A 7,935-nucleotide genomic window follows, 5' to 3' on the forward strand; every position below is an offset into this window, starting at 1 on the left:
AAATTGGGGATTGGCCCTGCTTTGAGCAGGGGGTTGGACGAGATGACCTCCTGAGGTCCCTTCCAACCTTGAGGTCCTATGAGCCATCCTAGGAGATGCACTGCTCCACCAGGCATTCCTCCCCAGCTCAACACTCACCCTGTGCCCCCAGGATGGCTCATGGGACAGCTGCATGCTGTTCTGTGTATAGGCTTTCCCTCACTGCATAGTATCTGAGCCTCATGTATGTCAGACAGTTAATCTTCACAACCCACCCTGAGGCAGGGAAGCAATACTTTCCGCACTGTACAGATGATGACACTGAGGCACACAGAGGGAAAGCAACTTGCCCAAGGTCATGCCGCACACCAGAACCCAGATCACCTCTGGTCTGGTCCTGTGCTTTAAGCATTAAGAATTGCCAACTCTTGCAGTGTTCTTGAGAGTCTCACAATTTCGGTATTTTTTTTAAACAAAATACAGAGGTTCCAGCCCTCGTGATTGTGGAGAAAAGGTGAACCCTAAAAAGCTACAAAACCAGAATGCAAATAAAAAGGATGCAAAATTTATTGTTCTAAAACTCCCATGATTTTTAAGTCAGTCTCATGATTTTGGGTGGCCTGACTCCTGATTTATGAATGTACGGGTTGGCAATGCTTTTTTGTTGCTATTGTTCCATTTCCCCACATCTCCCACCAGTAAGTGTCAGATTTTACTCATGAGCTTTAACTTAGAAATTATTCTTTTTTAGAATCTGTTAAAAAAACCCACTGCTGACAATTTTCAACTTTATGAACTGATCATTCAAGGTTTATGTCAATGGATTTGCACTCCCTCCCTTATCCACAAACAGATCCGTGGGGGTCATGAAGATACCTTTTTAGTTGAATTTTCATAGTTTTTTCTCCCTCTCACTTTTTTTTTTAACTGTGTCTTTCTTCCTGTGTTCCTTCTCTGATCCACACAGCTTGTTTTGTCTGTGTAACATTTGAAAAACTCTATAAACAAAGGTTTCAGAGTAGCAGCCGTGTTAGTCTGTATTCACAAAAAGAAAAGGGACGCATCCGATGAAGTGAGCTGTAGCTCATGAAAGCTTATGCTCAAATAAATTTGTTAGTCTCTAAGGTGCCACAAGTGCTCCTTTTCTTTTTTCTATAAACAAAATCTTTGAAATATCCAAGACAGCTATTTGGTTGTCATCATGCCATTTCTGGGGAACCCTTCTCTGACGTATTTTTTTGGGAAAAGATCTTCCATTGAAGCTATGCCAACAATTGACAACAGCTCAGGATCTGGCCTGCTGAATTTGAAACATGTGCTGAGAATTACCACACGGTCCTTTCACGGTCTGGTAGCCTCCACCAACAGACTTTCATTCCAACACTTCTGCTGACGGAAACCATCAACAAAGATGTAAAACAGCTAAAGCACAAGCTTCCGCATTTTCTGTTTCTTTCAGATATTGTATGTTAAATCTTTCCCTTTCCAGAATCTGATACATTTCATACGCACAAAGAAATCCAGTGGGTGCGTTTTATCCGAAATATTTTGGTCAATTACTTTTTTCAAGCTGCCTTAAAAAGGCACAAAACAGGCTGGGCCTAATTCTTCTTTCTTGGACAAGTGTGAATCGGGAGTAAATCCACCGAAGTCAGTGGAGTTACCCTGGTGTAAAACTGATGAAACTGGTGTAAACTCAGGATGAAGCTTGTCGGCTTTGAATAGATATTACTGACGTTTAAAAGGAAATGTTATTATGCTCTGTCTAATCTAATCTATCATCTTTCTAGATAATGATGCTCCTTCCCGTGGTATCTGTTGCTCAGTACAACAGTCCAAATTCATGAGTTAGGAAATGCTTTTCATCATGAGCAAGCTTCAAAATATACTTTTAAATGTTTTTAAGAGAGATGGGGCTGAACTATCCCTCACCCCAGATCAAAGCACCACTGAACGTTGTGGGCTCGCAATTTAGATCTGAATTTTCCATTTGAATCTATTTCTAGTTTTCAGTTGAAAAATAAGAGGCCTAGTTAACAAACCGGAAATTCAGGCCAGTTTAGCTGAAAGTTTGGCTGATGTTTGCAAACATCCCAGTGAGCCTGAGCTGATTTATGATTTTAGGAGAAAACGGCAAAACTCTGATTTTGTCACCCGAGGCCTAGGAGATAGGTGGCAGTTTTGAATGTTTTGAGGTTTCTAGAAAAATTTGAGCATGAGAGTGGGGGAATCAACACTTAAGTATAGATTCACCCCCATCCTCTCCAAGCCATTGTCAGCCTCGTGTGGCCCTGTGCTTTGGGAACCATGCACTTCCTGGAATGTAGGGAAAAGAAAAGACTGACAAACTGGCCTGAAGAGCCTTGTGATCTGGGATCCCTGCAGAACCCCCGTCCCAGATGCGAAACTCTTCCGTTGCTCCTTCTTGCAGTATCAAGAGAGCACAGTTGCCAGCTTTCATGCAGTAAATAAGCACCCTGACTTTCATAATAAGCCAAAAATCAAGCTAATCCCATTTCAAAACAAGGCCAAAACAAGCCAATCCCTAAGAACCCCAACACTGTATGTGTCTAGATCCCCGCAGCGTGCAATCTGGGACTGTGGTGGGCCCACTGTGCACCCCAACTCTCTTCCCCCCTTATCCCTGGCTTGCCGTCCCTTGCCCCTGCTTGCTGGGAGCTGATCAGAAAAAAGAAACAACAAGCTACAACATCCTACAACAAGCTACAAGCCAAACAAGCAAAAAGCTACAAGCCGAAAACTAGCCAACAAGCAACTCACAAGCCAATTAAGCCAAAAACAAGCCCAATTTCTGCGGTTTTTTCAAGGGTTTGGCATATCTGCAAGAGAGTCAACCCAAGCCCTCCAGATGCCAAAAGCCTCTTCACCCCCATGATAAGCACCACCACCACGCTCCACAGAAACAAACCCAACTAGCTGCCAGTCGCCTCTCCAAATCCAGATGTGCAAGTTCGGAATGTCCGCTTGAGCCACTGGTACATGAACCCCATGGCTAGCTTTAATTGTGGTTGATGAATTGCCCATGCTGAGAAGCTGTGATTTTATTAATGCTACTATCCTGGTTTTGGGAAGGAGGGATCTTGGAGATGTCATGATCAGAAAATGAATGTTTTAAATTTTAAGGGCAACTTCCCTGTAACAGTAAATCCACTCTGAACAGCAGCTCAAGTAAGGCGTGGCAGGGAGGCTGCAAAGGGTTTGATTGGTGAGAGCTCTCTGCTCTTCTTAAAGCTTCTGTTTCTGTTCTGGTGTGGGCAGAAGAGGACGCTTCCTTGCACACGTTGCATCTCACTCATAGAGGTTTAACATGAAGACTGTCCTGCTTGTCACTGCTCTTCTCTTGATGACTTTAACCTGTGCTGAAACGGTAAGACCAGCCCAAATGGTCCAGGTGGAGATCAAATTCCACCAAAACCACAATTGGGTCAGCTGAGCCCTAATCAGCTAAATGGGGCTGGGTGCTGGGGCAACTGACCCGGGTCCATTTGTCTCTGTCATCCTATTTTATTTTATCTTTTTAATCTATGTTTTACCTTAATCTAATTCAATCTGGTTTTTACACCATGCTCACCCCCATAGTATATGAGCATCACATGAGTTTTAAAAAGACATTTTATTTACCAGTATTGTTTATATCTTAATTTCTCTCCCTCCAACCCCACCCATAGATGTTATTTATTATTTGTCTTACCATAGAACTTAATGCTTTGCCCATTGTGCTAGGTGCGGTACAAATAATCATCTAGCTATGGTATGTCTCTGTCCCTCGTTACCGTAGCATCTGAGTATCTCATCATCTTTGAAGTGAATCATCCCATGAATCATCCGTAACTCACGAAAGCTTATGCTCAGATAAATTTGTTAGTCTCTAAGGTGCCACAAGTCCTCCTTTTCTTTTTGCGAATACAGACTAACACAGCTGCTACTCTGAAACCTGTCATCATCTTTAACGTATTTATTCTCACAACACCCCAGTGAGGTGCTTTTATCCCCATATCGATCCCCAATCTCTCCCTTTGCTGGCCCCCTGCATCTGTAAACTAAACAATCCCAGGCCTTTCAATCTCTCCTCACATGGAGGGAGGTCTTTCCAGCCATCTTAGTAATTTTCGTCTCCCGTCTCTAGACCCACTCTGTTCACGTATCTTTCTAGAGATAGGGTGGCCCACCCTCCATGTCACCCATCAATTTTGCCACCTCCTTGCTCACCCCCTTCTCCAGATCATTCGTAACTAAGTTAAACTGTGACCTCCCAGAGCCTGGATCTGTTAATTTTTCAGGCATGCCGTGAAGCCCATGTCTTCTGGTAGGCTGTTAAGGAGGTTGGGGGTTTATAGGCAGAGGGGCTGAGCAGGGGGCTCATGTTACAGCTGAATAAAAGGATCGGTGTTTTTCTTTGGTGGGAGAATCTCTCAATGGTATTTGAATTAGTGGAAATTTCAAATGAAATACTGTATGGCTCCATGTGAGATATTTAACGATGAGTTTAAAATGCTGAGAGGTGCCTAGAGGGGTGATTAGGCAGTGGATAAACTGAATAAATCAACAGGCTGCAATGCAAATCCCTGTATTTGCGGATGTAGACAGTGACTAATCAAAAATAATAATAGAGATTTGGGCTCAGCTGCTCATTTCGTCTAAAGCCCCCCCAATCCTGTAATTTTTTGCACGTTGACAGATCCCTGCAGCCTCCCAGAGCCCTGCTGACTTCATGGAATATCAGAGTTGGAAGGGACCTCAGGAGATCATCTTGTCCAACCCCCTGCTCAAAGCAGGGCCAATGCTCAATTTTTGCCTCAGATCCCTACATGGCCCCCGCAAGGATTGAACTCATAACCCTGGGTTTAGCAGGCCAATGCTCAAACCACTGAGCTATCCCTCCAGTACTCAGTGCGGGTACAGGCCTCCGCCCACCCTTTGTAAATTGCGGGATTGGAGTCTTATTGTCTATGCAAGTAGGTCAGGGGAAGGCAAATTACAGCCTGCAAGCCATTTTAAGCCAGCCCACAAGCCACACCATGGGGCTCGGCCCTGCTCCAGCACTCCAGCCGGGGCGTTGGTGTGACGAAGTGGGACTGTTCTTAATGTTTCCTCTGAATAGTGTAGGGGTGCCTCAGTTTCCCCTATGCAGTTCTTAAGTATCTAGGTGGCGGGATAAGGGTGTATGACCATTGCAGAGTCCTAGAGGGCAGGTGTGTGCAGGGATCTGGACACAGAGAATGGCCGACACCCTGTTTCCTGGCAACTGATGGCCTGGCCCTTCCCACCCTGCAAGGTGAGAGCTATAGGGTTGGGGAACAAAGGAATCAGGTGCCCTCCTGGCCCGGGAAAGGGACAAAGCCCAGAGGAGGGGGGGCTGGAGAGTGAGTCAGTTTGGGGCTAGCTGGTGACATGGAGTGAAGTGCAGACATGGTTGTCTGGCTCACTGCCCCCCCAAAATGGACCCGGCTGAGGGGCCCTGTTCTCTGCACCTACAAGCTCTGTTTTAGACCATGTTCCTGTCATCTAATAAACCTCTGTTTTACTGGCTGGCTGAGAGTCACGTCTGACTGCGGAGTTGGGGTGCAGGACCCTCTGGCTTCCCCAGGAGCCCGCCTGGGCGGACTTGCTGTGGGAAGCACATGGAGGGGCAGAGGATGCCGAATGCTCCGGGGTCAGACCGAGGAAGGTGGAAGCTGTGTGAGCTGTGGGTCCTGCAGACAGTCTGCTCACAGAAAGGAGACTTCCCCAGAGTCCTGACTGGCTTCATGGGGAGCAGTTCCAGAGCATCGCCCGGGGACTCCGTGACAGTTGGGTTGGGGGCCAGACCACGCAGCTCAGCCGCACTCTGGTCGGGGCGCTGGGTCAGGGGCTGCATCATGCAGCTCAGCCCCACTCCAGCCGGGGCACTGGGTCGGGGGCCGCACGTGGCTCCTGGAAGCCACGGAATGGCCCCGCTCCGGCTCCTGTGCGCTCCAATGGGAGCCGGAGAAGGGACATGGCACTGATTCCGGGAGCCACGTGAGGTAAGCGCTGCTCGGAGCCTGCAACCCTTGAGCCTCTTCCCACACCCCAACCCCCTGCCCCAGCTGTGATCCCCCTCCCGCTCTCCAAACCCCCAGCCGGAACCTGCACCCCTTCCTGCACCCCTGCCTCAGCCCTGATCTCCCTCCCGTCCTCCGAACCCCTCGGTCCCAGCCCAGAGCACCCTCCTACACCCCAAACTCCTCATCCCCAGCCTCACCCCAGAGCCCACACCCCCTCCCGCTCTCAACCCCAATTTTGTGAGCATTCACGGCCTGCCACACAATTTCTATTCCCCGATGTGGCCCTCGGGCGAAAAAGTTTGCCCACCCCTGTGCTAGACACTCCAGTAGTGGGACCAGATGAGTACCTAAGAGAGATAGAATTCATGCTTCAGGACATAAGTCAACCATTAACTAATGGGGGTTCAGAAGAAACTTTCTCTATGGATGACCTGCCTACGGAAGGCTTTCTTGCACCTTCCTCTGAAGCCGCTGGGACTGGCCACTGTTAGAGCCTTGGCTAAATTGCCCCTCGTCTGATAGAGTCAGGTAGTTTTGGTGTTCCTCCTTGGAAAAAGCAGGCCCTTCCTTTCCCATTGTTTTCCCCGTGCTCGGGTTCCTCTCGGTGTGATATTTTCCCTGCAGCTGAGCTCACCATTCCCAGCCTGCCTCAGTGAGGTGGGAGCAGGGGGAGCTGAACTAGATGGCCTCCTAAGGTCTCTTCCAGCCCTGCTTTCTATGATCACTGGGTGCTTGGTCCACCGCCCCCCCCCCCCACTTTCCAAGAGTGTTTCGCTAGACGAGATACGAGAACAAACGCCACGTGACAGATGGTAATCATGTCACTCACTGTACTGCTAGGAGGCGCTCAGGCACGCATGGAATAAGAACCTACAGAGAATAATACATACAAATAATGGGACAAAATGAAGAAAGAACTAAATTCTTTTCCAGTTGCATTGGTGCAGATCTAGAGGGGCTCCAGAGAGGGTGCCCAGTGACTTGCTCCAGGTTTACACCAACGTAACCAAAAGGAGAAACTGGCTCAGAAAAGATAAGTGAGGCTCCCATGTAGTGGGCTGGTCTGACAGGGAAGTGGTAGAAGTTCCTGCAACCGAATCGCTGCAGAGTAGATGGGGCAAAGCTCCTGAGTGATCCAGCAGGTCGCTCCTATTTCTCCTTTCTCTAGTTCGCTCTTCTCTGTCTGTTGATGACCTCTCTTGCTTCTCTCTGGATTTCCTCTGCAGTCAGGTGCACTGTGGGTGTGCAAAAGGAGAACTGCTACATAACAGGAAGCTCGTTTCAGGGCTGGAATTGTTTTATTCACACAATGTCATGCATGCACTGGAAACCACAGCCTTGAGGTCTTGGCTGCACAGTGTGGGAGGCTTGCAGGTCCTCAGCAAGATATCTGCTCTGCTGGTTGGGACAGAGGACGCTTCTCGAGCCAAACTGGCCCAACTAGAATTCTGCTGGGACACGTTCTAGCCGCAGAGAGAGCAGGGTGGGTCTAGGCAGCATGGCTTAGACTGAGCACATGGCTAGAAGGAGGGGAGTTCTGAGCCCCTCACAGACACTTGGTAGCATTGAGAACGTCACTTCCCCTGTGTGCCTTAATTCCCTCCTCTGTGAAACAGGGATAATGACACTTATGTACCTATGGTGAGGACTGATTGCTTACAGATTGTAAAGCAGCAGAATGAGGAGAGGAAGATACTGAGGATTCTTTAACACTGTCCCTTAGGGTAGGGTGGGAGCTGAGAACGGTGGTACTCTGCCCGCAGCCTCAGACTGCATCCCTCACCAAGGGAACTATATGTCTCTGCTACATGACGTCCCAGAGTCACAACCTGAGGCTGGCTTTTAAAATGGTACGGATGCTGTTATGACCATTAATAACACGTGCAAGGTGAGATCAGGATAAACGAGA

The sequence above is a fragment of the Natator depressus genome, chromosome 19 (genome assembly GCF_965152275.1).
Source record: "Natator depressus isolate rNatDep1 chromosome 19, rNatDep2.hap1, whole genome shotgun sequence".
NCBI classification, from domain to species: Eukaryota; Metazoa; Chordata; order Testudines; family Cheloniidae; genus Natator; species Natator depressus.